Below are 17,481 nucleotides of genomic sequence, written 5' to 3' on the forward strand. Positions count from 1 at the left end.
TTTTCCGCTGGATCTGTAGAACAGCAGGGGATAATGCCAGCCACAAATCCTCAGTTCAAGACTCCTTTTTAGAGTATCAAAACTAAATTTTTGTTTCTGTTTTGTTTCACATTACAACTTTATAAACTAAAACAAACGTCAGAAGAACACACTTTTATATGAACAGGTAGAGTTAACTAAGGAAATATTTTACCACAAAAGGATCCTGTCCATATTGCCAGATAATCTAGTCAGTAATGACTTTTGGAGGTGACAGTAAATACATATTCATTTCAAAGCCTTTTTGCTCTTAAGCCACAAATTCTTTTTATCCTTAAAACAGATATGACACAAACAGCTAAAATAGCCTGCAAATGAATGTTCATGTAGCTCACAATATTCTCAACCTGATCTCTTCTCTACAGAGAGAAACCTTTACCTTGATACCAACATCAATTTTTTCTAGTGTATGCGTGCCAACTAAGACCACCAAATGACAAAGTTAGCAAGAATATAGACAGGAGTGGGAAGACAGGAATTGACCAAATATTGCTCTTCTAAAGGGGATTAACATAGCTTAATACTTTTTTGAGCTTTGAGGTAGCAAGCTAGTTTTATGATTACAGAATGCACCTGCTAGAGCCATCACAAAGGGAGCGCTGGTGTCCATGCCATTCTCCCTCGCACACCCAGGCTACCAAAAGCCCAGTCCCTGCCATGTCCTGACCCCTGCCAGCCTTACACACCTCAGGACAGGAATGCCACTTCCAGCTCCCTGTACTCCTAGAGAGGCAAAACCTTTGTAAAAAACTTTCAAACCATTGGTTTTAATTCAAATTATTTATGTTGATCTGACTGTATAAATAAAACACCTTGAAGATACTGCTATTATTATTAAACAATCCTAAATTACAGTGCATCATTTTGATAAACAGTACATCACGTGCTACAGATCAGCTTAAATTTTAGTACTGTACACCATTTCATACAAAGAAAGCTTAAAATAAACATTTAACTTTGAATAACTACAAAGAGCTGTTAAAAAAGCAACTTTCTCTTTTAACCCTATTAAATGATTAACACTCTTGTTTTGAGACAGGATGTCTAAATTTGAGAGACAGTTTCACTATCAAAAAGAACAGTATTTTTAATATAATGCTTATATTAAAATTCCACTTTAGCATGACTTGAGTAGTCTTTATTCACACAGTGGATTTCAGAAAGTGGCCCCTGTATGGCCCATGCAGCTGAGAATATAAACACATAGATACTGCTGATGACAGCATTTAGGTCTTAAGAGAATTCACTTACTCTCTCAAGTGCTGCTAGACAATTCTGTGTAATGAGCAGTGAAAATACCGAATGAAGTATTTATGACTTACACAATATAAATCATATTCTGATATGCCAGACATGCATTTTTAACATGCCCAATGTACATTAACTAATCATGAAATGCTCAACAAAAGTAACTGCAGAAACTGCTTAGAGAACGTGCTCTCATATGTGTAAAGAAAATGTGGTTACATTTCTTTACATCTCATTTGCTATACACAAATTTCACTCAGCCATAAAATTGTACTTTTAATCTCCTCTTCTCAATATATGTGAATGTTTTACTAAAGAAATACCTGAACCTTTCAAGTAAGAATGGTTTGAAGTACTTCATAAGCAGGATTTTCTGTAGCCCAGAAAACAAACTAAATCTAAAAAACAGGTCACACATATTCAAGTTACTTCCAGATCTCTTAAACAAAATATACAAAGGTGCAGAAAGCCTGGTAATGCTTATTATAATCCTAAATACCCTCTGTTTTTTACAAGGTCATAATGTCTTATCCATCAACTGCCTTTCTATTTTCTGAGTTTAACATTTAATATAGATTATGTTTTCTCTTTTGGTTTGCATTTAGTTAGGTTACACACCACTTTAAAAAAAAACAACAAAAAATAAATTAAAAAAATCCCTTCAATATAACAAATGGCTGTCTCTAAGTAGTGTCTCAAAATGACACAGAATTAAATATTTCTAAATACAGTTCTATTGTTTCCAAACATCACTTTTCCATTCTAGGAAATTATATAAGGTGCAAGAAATGCATATAAATGCATAATAAATGTTAAGTTTAAAATACATAATTTTCAGATGAAGACTCCAGCCTTCATCAATACTATTAAAAGCATACACATGAGCAGAGTTCCAAACAGGACCTATGAAAAGAATTAAAGCCCAAGGTATACACTGCGTTACACTGTAGGAAAACAAATACCCCTAAATACTGTACTACTGCTTAATGAAATGTCAGTATCCTTTTAAAATGAATCATTTTTAAATAAATCAAACAAAAAATTAAGCCAGCAAAGTTACATATCAGAAGCTACAAGTGCCATCTTTATCATGGCAATACAAATTCTGATAGGTAATATCATGGAATTATTTGAGTAAATAAACTTCTGCACCACATAGGCAGGAAAGACAGAAAAGAGCAAGGAAAACCTGAGCTAAGAATAAGACATGATGAACTTTGCCACTCAGCGATCTTAGATGCTTGAAGTAACACCAAAAAACACCAGCTTTGCCATCTGATAAGCAAGTCAAATTAAAATTATTCTAAGAGCTCTTGCAAATAAAATAAAAAAAAATAATCTAAGATTCAAGTAATTTCTGTTAGCATCCAAATTACTAAAAAAGACAAGGACAGGTAAACCGCAAAGATCTATGCACATAAACATACAACATAGCATGCCTCTTGTGATGTTCCTTAGTGACATGTTTTTAGGAAACCCAGTACTTCCCAGAATACTGATGACCAAAAAAGGTAACAAGATAACAAAACCATATTGCAAATCAAGGAGAATCTTGCCTTTAGGAAGCTTAACCCTTATTAATGGAATTCCCACCACTTTAAACTTTCATACGCCTAAAGCTTCAAGGTATACTTAAAAAAGAAGAGAAAGTAGTACAAGGCCTTTCCTAGCATGATTCTGATTATGGGTACAGAGGCACAGAAGTAAACAGAGTTCTGACGAACGGAAGGGCTGGTCAACTGTGTCAGAACCACGGGTAAGATTAGACTGGTATCACTACAAGATAATGCATTAGGACACATAAAACACTTTTTACCCTCAATTCAATCTCCTCAGCCAAACCAATTCTGATGCTGCAGTGTGGGTTTGACAGCAATGAACAGCACCATGCAGCAACCACCTCTAGTTTTACCTACAACATTATTCAATCTACAGCTTTTCATGACAGGAATTTTAATTAATTAGTTAAGATACTGGGATACAGCCCTATGGACTACAAAAGTTCAAAACATTTAATTATCTTTAGAATACATAATCTGTGTGTATCATGTGAATAATACTGTACACAGCATCTCTCAAAGAAAACCTGCAGTACAGGGATCTAAGAGCACATTTACATATGCTGTGTTACACTATATAAGCACAGATGTCTGACTTTTTGGATCAAAATACTGCTGATAGCACAAACAGCAAAGCCCTAACACAACCCCTAGGCCTTCCTGTGGCTTAAGAACGGAACAAAAAAACAGCACTAGATTCCTAGTATTTCACAAGAATGCACTCCAGTAACACCTGATTCTGGACACAGCATGCCAGAAAGCCATGCCCTGCCTGTAAAGCTCTCCTTTTGTCCCAGCTATGTACTCCTTCCCTCACTTCTAACACCTCAGTTCGTCCCCTTTGCTATCCAACAAAAACCACTACTTACCCTAAGGTTTAGTTCAAAAATGTAGCAGAGCTACTCATCTAAGAAGGCGGAAAGGTCATTATTAAAAATAAAAATTCAACCCTGTGTTGTAAAAGAGTGCAGCTTCTCTGTATTTCAGACAGCTTAATCAAACAGCTTCCTAGCTGCTTATGATAAAGAGCCATGATAAATCAATCTAACTGGAATAATGTTACTACCTAGCAGAAAAAGCAAGGCTTACGGACACTGTTTGAAGGAGCTTTGGCAGGAGTTAAACAAGATGAAAGGACCATTATAAATGTCTCCCACTTTTGCACAAAACAGAACATGTTATTTTTCTAAAGCCTCTTACCATCAGAGAGGTAAGTATTCTTAAATTGGAACGCAACACAAATAATGCGGCAACTACCACAAATAACTGAAAGGATATTAACTAGGATAATTTTATTTATCCCTTTTAAACTTCTAATATAGGGGAAAAAAAAAATTATGTCACTAGGATGCACTAACAGTTAAACATATTACCTTCAGGGTGTGGCTTTTCTCATAAAAGTGACTATACAGAAAAGGAATTTTCTCTGTCAACAATTTTGCTTCCTGTGCTTTAACAAAGGTTTGAGGTTTTTTCCCTCCTTAGTTGACAAAGACCTTTGCTTGTTTTTTTTTGTTTTGTTTTTTACTAATCTAGTACTGGAAGCTCTGTATACCCAATGTAGTTAAGAGAGAATATTCTCTGTAGCAGACAGTCAACAGGACTGTTTTCCAAGCGTATGTTTCAGGCTTGCCTGGAAGCAGAGAGGTTACCTATGATGTGTTAGTTCTGTTTGAAGCACCCTGGAAAAGGCCCTGTGCAATAAACTAGACTGATTTGTAAAGCATTAATGTAGGTTATAGTCCAGGACAGATTCATTTACATTGGTATAAAAAGACTGAGAGCAAGATACCACCTAGTCACAGAAAAGCTATCATACTGTGTTAGTATAAAGATGGTTTACCAGTATTTTCCAAGTGTACCACCTTCTCCTTCAGTTGTTTTTTAGAAATATTTACCAGAATCGATATGACTAGGTTTTCCGACACTGTTAGGTTATTATTTCTGTTAACAGGTCTCTGTTAAGGCTGATTTTCAAAACATCCTCAGCACTGACACCCTGAAGATTAGTATCTTAAAGCCTCAAGTTAAGCAATCAAAATTTGACATCATCCATTCCTACAGACTTCTTTAACTAGTGATGCATTACCTAACACGAGAAGTGGCCAATATCATTAAACAAAAGGCAATTATATCTAAAGTAATGTCTTCAACAGGTTACCTAAACTATCATAAGACTTAGCAAATAATATTAACCAATCCAAGGAAATAATTCTCAAAAACAAAAAACATTTCATATCCTATCTGCCAAGCAAAACCAAAAAAATCTCTGAATTAAGATACAATTTCAGTTACCAAGAGCAAATACAACAATCCAATCATGTAGAGATGTAAACTTCTGACTAAATGTGGTGTAATGTCATTAAAAAGTCAATAATGAATATCAACTGCAAGTGTGTATGCTCAAATCTTCACTAGGCTTATTCTGTCATGGAGAAGCAGGTTCTCATAATACAAAAAAAAAAAAAAACCAGGTAATTTTTGTTTGTCCTCGCAACTCTAGTCTTAAATTGCCATGAAACATAAAATGAAAACAGATCATTCAGCAACTTATTCTGATATTAAAATTTACTATCATTACTACTCACATGACTGGAATTTTAATTAATGCTAAGCACCTTCAAGCAGAAGTGAAGAATAAAGAAAAATCTGCACGTTTTCTTGCTTACATAATAAAATTAGTTGCATACATTACAGCGGGGGGGTGGAATTCACACTATTCATCTTTATGCATCTGAAGCACTTAGGAGAAAGTTCTGTAACAGTTTTCAGGTCAATTAACAGTTTCCCACCACCAGTAAGAAAATGCTTGGCTCCATCCACCAGACACACTTTCTTCCTTCTTCACCATCAACCATCCAATTCCTGCAGTCTTTCTTCCCTCCACTAGTAGTGAAAACCTATTCTATTCAGTTTACTGATGCAGAAAAATTATTCTGAAGCAAACACCTAATTCAGCTCAAACTGTAATGTTGTAATACAAAAACGATGACTGTGATGGGCTCCCTCAAAGGTAGATATGGAAAGAGAACAGCTTTATATTAAGATCTTTATATTATCCTCTGGACCTCTTTCTCATTACTGAGTATAGAAATAAGCATTTAAAAAAAAAAAAAAAAAAAAAAGGCCAAACCCCGAATCAGTTAATGTGGCACAAGCCATATTTTACGTGCGAATAAATTATTTGCTGGAAAAAAAATTTAAAAAATCCAGGTTTCATCTACGCACTCTTGGAAACAGATGATTTAAAAAGAATGTAGGTATCATCACTGGCTATCCATCAATCCCCAAAATAACTTCTAATAATGATAAACAACTTTCAACTTGAATCCTTCAAGTAATTTTTACCTCTTTCACTATCAGAAATATTCACTAGTACAAGGGAACCAAAAGTTCTGCTATAGAAGACCATCAGAAAAAAAAAAAAAAAAGGTCCATTTTAGAGGAAGCAGCTTCAGAACACTTTGCTAACACTCAAGGATTTGCATTTTATACACAAACTAAAACCAAACACATTTTAAAATGCAGTAACAAAGCTTACTACCAAAGCGTATCAAATCTATTTCTTCGGAACTCATAATCTACTTCATATTGCTCCTAAATACTAAAATTGCATAATTCAAGAAGAAAAGCACATACCTACTGAGCAAACTAACTGCTACAAACCATTATGGTGTTCCTCCTCTGCTGTCCAGAAGAAAAAAACAAAAGGGTATGCTTAATAACAAAAGGCTGCTTCTGCCTAAATACATTTCAAAGCCATTTCTTTGGCTTCTGGAACAAACATTCTACTTTTGAGAATTATATTGAGATATATCAAGAACAAGACACAATAAAATATTTAAGTTAACTGCATTCCCTGATAAACAACCCAGAATTACAAGCAGCAGGTTTAAAAATACTGTGACTTGTGCAAATGGGAACACTGTAAGCTGTTTATCTTGTTTAATCCTAAAGGCAAACAGCATAAGCTTTAAAATATTTTGCTTCTTTGCCTTAACCTACTGAATCCTGCTAACAAAGGTTATGAAGTACTATGGAGAATCTTAAACTTTAGGAATTGCTTTTGAAATTGTTTCACCTGAGTACTGCTCAGGACATTATTCTCAAAAACACTCAGTGTACTTTTCAGGGATTTAAATCCAAATCGTAGCTTCAATGAAACCAAAGATCTCTAAAGGTGATTACTTCTTTAGAAGAAACAAGGACCTTGCACAACTACTTTAACAGGGCCCCTTCAAAATATGACCACTATAGTTATTAAAAAAAAAAAAAAGGGCTTTTTTTTTGTTGTTGCCTATTCCAAATATTTTTCAACTCCTACCACAGCCCTATTTCAGCTATGTAGTTCAGTTTTCTGATATTATTTTAAAGAAAAACATACTATCTTCAGTTTCCTTACATTTCTTTCCTCAAACACTACCAATTTCCAGACCAAAAATCCCATTTCCTTTCGAACTCAAACCTCAAAGGCCTATCCATGTTTAAGAATGTATTTTATAAGATATATTAGTAATTATTTTACCACTGTCCCTTCTAATTCAGTACCAAAAAAAGTTTCCAAGCTCCTGTTTTACACATCATTTTCTAAAGACTTGAGTACAGCATATATGTCTGATATATTTAGCAGTTGATGACCTCCTTTCCTCCCTGTACAACATGAAGTTTCCACTCCCATCTGCTCAGGATACTTAAAAAAAAAAAAAATTACAAACTGTTGTTTTTCCATTGATTGCACAGAAAGTGACTATTATTCGCATGTAAAAATGAAAGTAAAGTTTAACACAAATGCCCATTATAACCTCCATCAGTTCTCTGACATAGTCAAATGGTTATAAGACACCTGATGCTACAGGGCTTTAAGCAGCAGTGCCGAAGTTACACCAGTTCAAACCCTTCATGGAGCAGCAGTTATTCACAGGCAGCACCAGCCCAACCTTAATCTCTCACGGTCGTACTGGAAGATTTAAGTTTTAGATTTAGTTTTCAGAGCAAACATAAATAAGGTGAATTATGAAATAGTTTCTCATTTTACAAGCAGACACTTAAACAATTTAGTAAGATATTTACAATGAAGCTTTCAGACTGAACAGTAGTTAAGAGAGAAACAAGCTCCCTGCAAATGTAAATACTCTACTGCTGTTTATGACAACCAGATCTGAGGAAGAGAGAAAGAACAGAGGAAGCAGCTCTGGCAATAAACTAAGGCCAAACTGAAAAAATGGCTTTTCATTTTCCAGAGTTTAACATATACATGGTCACAACTTTTTGGGCCTACACATAATGTTTATAAATTCTACATTTAGAAATTTGCATCAAGATATACAGAAAATTGGGGGAAATATAATAAAATGTAATCTATTACTTTATAACTGACTCTCCTTCTGTATATCACTAATAAATTATTAATTATATTATATTTTTAAAATAAAAACTATCCCTAAACCCCACATATCAAATGCAATAAACACTCGGTATCTGCTCTGTATTATAAATGAGAAACAATTCCAAAGCTTTGCAAAATAAATTCCCAAACTAAAAGTTATGATTAACAGCTGCTTATATTTGATTTAATTACAAAATATCATTAATTATTTAAAAAGGTTAATATGCTGTATTTAATCTCGTAAAGTGTAATATAAAATGCCACATCAAAACGGCCATTTTCCCAAGCATCCACCTGCACTAATGACCCGTCCTGCAGTATCTACTGTTTTCCTAATTTTCTGTGAGCTACAGAAATGATCAGCACCTTCCAGTGGCTTTCACTTCATTAGTGGGAATGTCACAGGTTTCACAGTGCCTCTTCATGAATGTACTTTGATGATGAGAACCCCTCATCACACCCAGTTACGTAACGGCAACTATTTATAGCTAACCACTTGATCCATATTATCTGCCCAGCTTTAAACCATTTCATGTGTAGACACTTGATCTATCATTTTAGTTCTTTAATCAAAATGTCACATAACAGCCAAGTAAAAGAGAAGGCTATCTGCAACATCATTATACCACACAATTTTTTTTTAACCTTATCAAGAGAACCCATAAGTTTGTTTCATAAGATCAGTCTTCTATAAATATATGCTGAACAACAGTTACTGCTTTCAGAGTCCTGCTCTCTCAATATCAATTTCTATGCATATTAATAACTTTCAAAACCATGGAAAGAAACCTTAAATTGTGCTAAAATTACATTATTTCTCACTGTTGTAAGACATACTGAAAAACTCCATCAGCATTAACAATCCAAAAAGCACACTACTGACTTTGACAATTCCTACCATACAATTTCAGTGGCAGCTGTTTAACACCCTCAGGTTCCCTTAGGAGGAGGTCTCAGGAGCATCACGGACGACTATCATCTGGTTTACTTCTGAATAGAGAAGTACTTAATGAACATCAGCCTCTTCTGAAGATCACCAAATTCCAACATTTTCTTTAACACATGTAATAGTCTAATGGCTCTGTTAGAATTCCTTTTCCTCCTAAAAATACGCCTTGCCTTATTGTCATAGCCTGTGACAGCATGTGTTTTCCTCAGTCTTTAGCTTCCCTTATCAATCATATTCACTTAATTTCAACTTCTTAAATTTTAAAAAAATTGGCTTCTTTAATCCTATAGGCCACTGTAACTTTTGAACCCATTTTTTTTTCTCAATTACAGGACAATGGGTTTACTAGTAATATTCTTCAATAATTCTCAGTAATCTGTATTTTCCAATGATCTTTATTTTAGTGAACACCAGTTAGCACCCATTACTGTATGCCACATTAAATGTTACCTTTAATGACTTCTGCATAAAAAAAAGTCTTACATATACTGGAACAAAATGTAAATAAATTAATATACTTCCATATAGGTAAGGTAAAAGTAAGAGGTCAGAAATACTTGTAAAGAGACATTTCTGAAAGAAGATTGGAGTTTATGCCACTATATATGATCACTATCATATATCAGTACAGCTACATGCTAGCAAAATGCCCTAATCCACTGAGCACAAAGTCTTGATCCTCACAACTTTAACACAAACTGAAAGGATGCAAGTACCCTCAGTGAAGCTGACAAAGCACAGATGTTAAAAATCAGAGACCATCATGCAACTCTAGCAAGCCTTTAAAACAGCAGCAGTCAGAGAAAGGAGTACAATTAAGAGGTACAGATTATAATTAAAATACAATGAGAGGGCACAAAGTAACGTTCACTTATGCAAGATACTTATAGCAAGATCAACCTAAAATACCAAGTCAGGCAAGAACTGTAGCTAGGAATGTAAATGAAAGACATGTCGTTTGTTTGTTCTCGTATAACACAGCCTTGTTCATCATAATATATGCACAACTATATGTTCCAGAAAAGATTAAAAAAAAAAGGTCCCAATCAAAACTAGGATGAAACTGTTCTACAGCTTACTTTATTGTCAAGGTATTACAGACAAAAGCAGAAAATTGGCCTGAAATTCAAAGCCTTTGAGTGTTTATTTAAAAAGTTATGAAGTTAGCATTTTCACTGTTCTTAAAACCATTATGCCTAAATCTGCCCCCTCACACGAAAAATTAAAACATTATTTGACAGTTATTTCTTCTGCTGCTGCATTTTTTAACAATGCTACTCACACGTTTCTTTTTTCTCCAATATTCATGCTTATATATAGCACCCCCAATAACCTGATGTTCCCTCCTGAAGGAAATTTCTAATCCTTTTAAAACAGGCACTAGACCACAAAAGCCCAAACATGCCAGTAAAACACAGTTTCAATGATTTCCAGTATCAGTGTGTCTACAGTTACTTTATAATACAGTCAGATACAGAGTATAATGATCTCCAAGGAAGTGGCAAATGCCTTATTATCCAAGGACTGATGGATGTATGAAAAGTTGGTCTGATGCAAATTACCCAATCTATGCATCTATGCTCCAAGTTTGCAAACTAGTTCAAGTTCCAGTTTTGTTCATTCCTTGTGACTATCAACATCAGTGGTTAAATGATCAAGGTTTGAATCGCTGTTTGTAGATGTTTTAATTGGCCAATTCTACTGAACTCTGAAGTTGACACTGCAACTAAAATGAATTCAGGAAACCACCAACTGTGGAAGACTTGCCAATCCATTGGGTCAGTTAAGAGTGTGCATGTGTTGGATTTGTATTCAATACAGAACTGTAAGTAGTCATTTGCCTGAACAAGCATTAACTGCCACTTTTCAGAAAGAGGCTGTCAAGAGTGTTTCATGACTCTTCACAAAATACACACAAAAAAGAAAACATCCCACACCATTAGTGAGCATTTCTGGTCATCTAATATTTCTGGAGGAAGCAGTATCTGTTTTCCCCTGCTTCATAGGAAAAAGCATTCCTAGGCCCCAAGAGGTAACTACAGCAGGATATAAAACACTTAATATGTTTATTAAAAATCCCCCAGATTTAGAATTTTTACAGGTTTTTAAAAAGTAAATGAAAATTATTGCCTAGTGATCAAAACATATAAACATAAAATGCTTTTACCTCTAACATCCAAGATAATCTCTACATCAGCATGTGAAGGGGGGGGGGGAGAATCCAGTTCTTACATGCAGAAGGAAAAATCCATAGTGATAATTATGTGCATTGCAAAAAAGACAATGATCACTAGCAATACACTGGTTTAGTCTGGTCTTTAGCTGTGAAGCATAGCTTTCAGGGAAACATTTAGAATTTTAAAAGCATTTTTACATGCTAAAGTGGTTGAGTATTGTTTTATATCAAATTCTGAAGTGCCACTGATTAGACTGGTGTCCAGCCGCTGTATCTGATACGTATTCAGAGCTTGCTGTAAAAAATAAAAAAGCAGGTTTTGAAAAGCATGCAGCTAAGAGCTGAAGATGCCCATAACTTTAGAACTATAAGCAACATTTAGTTCACAACTGGAGAGTTTATGCTGAATAATAACAAAGCTTTTCTAGCTTGATTTTTAGACATGATCTAGTCCATTTTCACAGCGCACTAGATTATGCATTCAATAGAGACACACCCTTAGGCCAACAAATAAAAGCGGATCATTATGTGAAATATCAACAGCTTTCATTAAATGTGAAAAACGGGTAAAGAGCAAATTCATGGAAAGGTTTTAATGCAGACTGTTCATGGAATCAGCCTCCAACGAAGCAGTTTTTAGGTGCAATTGCTCAAATATATGGTACTGAACCAAAACTTAAGACTAGTGAAACATTCTTATTTTTTTCCAATGGCACATAGGCATTTAAGAAAGAGGAAGACTTTGTATGTTAGTAAGCCATCCAAAAACATTCTGCACAGTTTTACTGTAAGAGCTCCACATTGTAAAAATAACACAGGCATAGAGAACATCTTAACATCCATGTCATAAGCTGTATCATATTTTCACACTGCAGTGTTAGACCGAAATTGAAGCCAGAGCCATTCAGGGCAAAAACACAGCCCTGTTCTAGTTTTCAGTTATTCTCAATCTACTTATATTTGGAATCATAAATCAAGTATTTCACTACACGTTAGTGGCATTTTACACATGAAAAATGCACTACATCCTCAGCCAAGCTTAAAATAAATGACTTGCCATTTTCAAACTGTAATTTTCTTCAGACAACACAGGCTCCAATTTGCACACTCTTCAGTACAGATGTAGGCAGACCCCACCTACTGATCTGTGTAGAGCTCCAGCCCCGGTAAAGACAGGGTACACCACACAATATGCAAATGTAAAGTATGAACTTTACTGCGTTATGCTTCTTAAAGATCCTTCCTAAAGACTCATTACAGTCAAAGCAGTATTTAAATAATACCATGAAGATGCTTTCATCTTTCAAATTTAAGTGGTCCTTTTAATGCCAAAGTAACATTATAATGGTTTCTCTATGTTGGAGAAGTAAATTCAGTTTGTTCTTTCAAGTATAAATCATTTTTAAGGAAATTTTTCACTATGCATTTCAAACATATGTTTTTATGTTTTCAGGTCTGTTACTTCTGTGTTAATTACTTAAAACAAGTTTCACATCATTTACTTAAGTGCAGATATAAATAACAAGAGCGGCATATGAGGATACAGAATTTCTACAACAAAGCAATATGGCAATTTAACATCTTAAGTACTTATAATACCAGATCACCTACTTCACTTTTACCCAATTCTAACAAGAAAACAAACCGAATTTGGTACCAAGTCTAATTTCACAAATATATTATTCTGACCCACATCTTCCAAGTATTTAACCTTTGGTCATCTAGTATCCTGTTCAATTAATACAATTAAAAAAGGAGGTAGGGTGGGGGGAATGGAAGAATGTCAAACCAGACTTTCTCTTCTCATATCTATGCCATGATTGCTACGAGAAAATTGCTATCGATCTGTTAAATTACAAAAAAGAAAACAAATATATATTCACCAAAACAAAAAATAATATATATATAAAAAATTAAATTGATGCTTTTAAAATTACTGAGTTTGGATTATGATATACTTCAACCCTATTTCCCTTACAACACCCCTAATACTGTTACCACCATTAGCGAAGTGCCAGAGACAGGCAATGAGTTCAGAACAACTCCAGCCAGCTACCGAAACTGTTGCAATAAAGACAAAGGGGATCAAGGTCAGCATTCCTCTAACGTAGCAGCTAATCCACTCCTCTGAACACGGTACTGGAACCGGTGGGCGTGAAAAATTCCATGAAATAGAAAATACACCCAATGTCACCTAATTCCTTCTGTCCTTTGGAGAGGAGAACCATTTTCCTCTCACTGGACTCAAGCCATTACATATCTGAGAGAGGAAGGGGAGGGAGGACAGGAGTTCACAGAAGTTCAGGGTCAGCAAATGTTCACATATCCTGTAATCTACGAACTCGAAGTTGGGGGCACAAAACCTCTTATGCCATGCACAGAAACCTACACATTTTGGGTTTGCAGGGGGGGAAGACGGGAGACCTGCGATAAGAGCGAATGTGTCATACTTGCGGAGGCTGCGAGAAGAGCTGTCAGGAGAAAGCAGTCTCGTTTGAAGGGGAGGAGGCAGTGGGGAAAGGACGGTTACCAACACCGGATCACCAAAAAACTCCGCGGTGCCCACCGGCTACCAGCCTCGGCTCACGGCTCAGACCTGGCTTCCCTCGGCTCCCCCCGCAGACCGAGCTCAGCCTCCCCGAGCTGCCCCCAGCCGCGGCACCGGCCCGGCGGAGCCGCTCCCAGCCGCCACCGGGCAACGGAAATCCCCCACAGCCCAGCATGGAGGGGCAGAGCAGTCCAGCCAGCCCCGACCCTCTCCCTCAGAGGACTCCCCTGGTACCCCCCGGCCCTCCAGCAGGGCGCCTCCCGCCCCAGCTCCCATCACCCTCCCCCTGTCCCCGGTACAGCGGTTCATCTCACACCAACGCGGAGTCCCACGCACTCGCAGGCCGAGGCCCCCCACGGCCCTGCGGGCCGAACCCGCACCCCGGGGCTGGGAGACAATGAGCAGCTATAACTCACCAGCAGCGCCGAGGCTCCGTGAGTCCGGGGGCGGTTCCTCTCCCCCTTCTCTTCCCCTCCTCCTCCGCCCAGCAGCCGTATCCGGCCGCCGGGAGCCGAGCCCCCCTTTCCCTCGCTGCCCCGAGAGCCTCCGCCGGGCCGCCGGCCGCGCTCCCTCCCGAGGAAAGTCACTTTATTCCCCGCTCCAACATGGCTGCTCCCCCCGCCGCCGCAGCCTTCGCCTTGCCGCGGCTCCCCGCCGACGGAAAGCAGCCGCAGGCCGTGCTCGGGACCCGCTGGAGGTGTTGAGAGCTGTCCGGGTGGCCTCGAGTCAGCGGGGCCGGGCTGCAAAGGTGTGCGAGGCCAGACCAGGCCGAGCCGAGCCAAGCCGGGCCGCGCTGCGCGTCTCCGCCGCCGGCTTACGCCTCCGCCCGTTCGCAGCGCGGAGACTCGCACTGAGCAAGCCCCGCCAGAGCGCAGGAGGGGCCGGCGGGCAGGCCCGGGCACTGGCGACACCTAGCGGCCGCAGCGGCTCCTGCACAAGCTGAGCCTGTGCCTGCGGATGCAGCGGGGTGGCCCGGCCGGGGGCGGGGGAAGTTTAAGGCGGAGCGCGGAGCCAGCGCCGTGGGGAATGTCTCGGGTGACGGCGGGGGGGCTCGTGTCACAGCCCTTCCTTGGGCTGCCCACCCTGCCGACGGCGGAGCCGAGGGGGGCGCTGCTGCTCTCTTCTCAGCGGCCTCTCGCAGGAGGAAGTGGATTCGTTCAGCGGAGGCTGCTGAGGCTCGGGAGGCCGCCCGGAGGCCCTGCCCGCCGGGGGTGTCCCTGGGCGGTTTCGGGGAGAGCACTGTGGGAGGGGGCGTTTGTTCGCCTCGTGTGTTCCGGCTCCTGGCAGTGGTTCCTTTTGGGTTTGCTGGTGATTTAGCTGATCTGTGAGGTAGCATGCGTCTGCTCTCCCCCACGCGCCGGCTGGCAAGTCAGTAACTGAAGCTAAGGGAAGCTGTGGCTTTTGAGGTCGATTTCTAACTCATCCCTTCCATGTTCTTGCGGTGTTTTCTTTCTTTGTCTCCTGCATTCATCCTGTGTACCATCCCACTTCTGTGATGGCTCTGCCGGCACAACCATGCTTCCTTCCTGTGCTTAGAATCGTTTTCCTTTCACAGTGGTCTGGTTTGTGTTCTCTTGCTTCTCAGCCCCATCCACCCGTAAATTTATTAGCTGTTGTGTGTTACTGGGGGGGGGAAGGCTAAAAACTAGTCTTAGGAGGCAGTTATTCTGCACTATCTTCGTTTTTGTATTTCCACCACACAAAGGGCAAAATATAACAGGAAGGACGAATGTTAAGTGATTTTAGTGACATGAGTTTGAACTGCAGGTACCAGTCAAAAATACACTTAGGGCAGAATTTGGCAAATTGTTTTTGGTTTGGTTTTGGTTTTGGTTTTGGTTTTTGTTGGTTTTTCCACCCCCCGTCCCGTTCTCCCCCCCCCCCCCCCCCCCCCTTTTAGACATGGCTTCTCCTGCTTGCTTTCTCTCTCAGTTATCAGCTGAAGTTAAATGTCACAAGCACTAGGACTTCCATCCACATGGGTCTCCCCATCATCGTGCAGATCAGAGCTACTGGCAGGATATGCCAGCCTATGTCAAGGGCTCTTAAAGAGGAACTTAAACAGGTCTTTCCAGTCTTTGCTTTGCTGCACTTCTGTATTTGTGTGAGGGAGGCCAAAGCTCCACCATTCTGCAGGTGGGGCTATGCTATACTGTGTCTGGGTGAAGACCAGAGTGTGATTTAATTTATAGCAGCAGCAACAAGCTCCTCATCTTGAGGAACTGCAGGTGCAGCTCATTCTAGCCAGTCCTTATCCATGGTAGGGCCAAGTGGGAGCTGCCTTTGCAGGAGCAGTGCCAGCTGAAAATTTCCCTTCTTTCAGCTCCATTGCACCATTCCAGCAGCACAAGCAAACAGAAAAGTAAATACAAATCACTTGTTCTTGCTTAAAAAAAGGAGTGCAAGCATAAAACCACTTCTTACACACACAGAAATTAATTTTGGTCATGCTAATGTAGACTTATGTTGAAATAAGTTTAGGATAAAAATGAGTAAATATGACTCAAAACCAAACATGCTGTTTATAGAGACAAAACGTGATTACTAAGGTCTTCTTGAATGTTTTTGAGATGTAGGATAGCTACATATTTTTGCAAAACTTGTGGGATTTCTAATAACACACAAAAAGAAGACACTCCAGCTTTGAACCTCCTGGTAATGCAAAGAAATCCCTTACAGGTCTCCTTTATAGCTCAGGACCTCCCAGTTCTTGCTAGACCTACCAGTTCTCCTCATCTTTGAATGCTAACAAGATGATGTGTGTTTTGTTTTATCTTACTCAATTTGAAGGCTATTCTAGGTAAGTAATATCATTATAAATGATTGTGTGCAGCTTTGTTATTACATACATGATTTGTAAAACAAGTTCTTGAGATGGTTCACTTATTGTAGTGCATCCAAGTAAATTATGATCCATAAATGAGGTATAGAGAGAAGCTGAGTTGAAAATTTATGAAGCTTCAAGTATTAAAAATAACAGTAAAATATGCTTGGTTTATACATATTCATGTCTGCCATTGATACTTATAATAGGAAAAGTAATCATGACAAAAGAAGAAACTAAAAAATGAACCTTTAGGATGACTAACTGGCCCAAGAAATATGGGGTCAACACTGACTGCGGGGCAATAAGAGTACTTTAAGTTTTTCCATCTTTAATGGGGAGAATAGTGAGTTGTTAAGAGGGAAAACATTTGATAATACTGTAACACTTGATACCCATTTGGCCTTTGTATTTACCACATCTGGGTAAAAGACAGTGCAGAAGCAGGATAGAGTGACAGACACAAGTTTGAAACATAAACACCAATTTTGATTAATTTATCCCATGAGTCTGGTTTTATTACTATAGCTATTGATTTCTTTTATTATTTAGTGGAACATGTAGCAATCAATCACACTTCCATCTAGCTAACCATGTTTATTAATATTTTAAACTAGTTTTAAGATATATTGGCTGCTGAGTGCAGTAGGTTTGCTCTCTAAACCAGCAAAAACGGAGTATACCCAGGTTACATGGAATGAGTTATTGCCACTGGACAACCTGATGAAATCTACATCAGCCATGCAGTAGGA

At 38.6% G+C, this 17,481-nt stretch overlaps 1 protein-coding gene across 2 annotated transcripts in view; it reads right to left on the reverse strand.

The window, feature by feature from the left end:
• The window catches only part of CDK17 (cyclin dependent kinase 17), a 91,975-nt gene extending 77,341 nt beyond the window's left edge, over window positions 1-14,634 (reverse strand). Inside the window, exon 1 of one of the 2 annotated variants that reach the window (XM_057425105.1) lies at window positions 14,322-14,634. The gene's annotated coding sequence lies outside the window, so the exon portion shown is untranslated. The remainder of the gene's footprint in view (window positions 1-14,321) is intronic. The other variant, XM_057425114.1, reaches the window with a different exon arrangement.
• Window positions 14,635-17,481: the final 2,847 nt, after the last annotated feature.

Source organism: Pezoporus wallicus, unplaced genomic scaffold, assembly GCF_028554395.1.
Source record: "Pezoporus wallicus isolate ANWC-B61680 ecotype Strahan unplaced genomic scaffold, APGP_CSIRO_Pwel_v1 scaffold_3294, whole genome shotgun sequence".
NCBI classification, from domain to species: Eukaryota; Metazoa; Chordata; class Aves; order Psittaciformes; family Psittacidae; genus Pezoporus; species Pezoporus wallicus.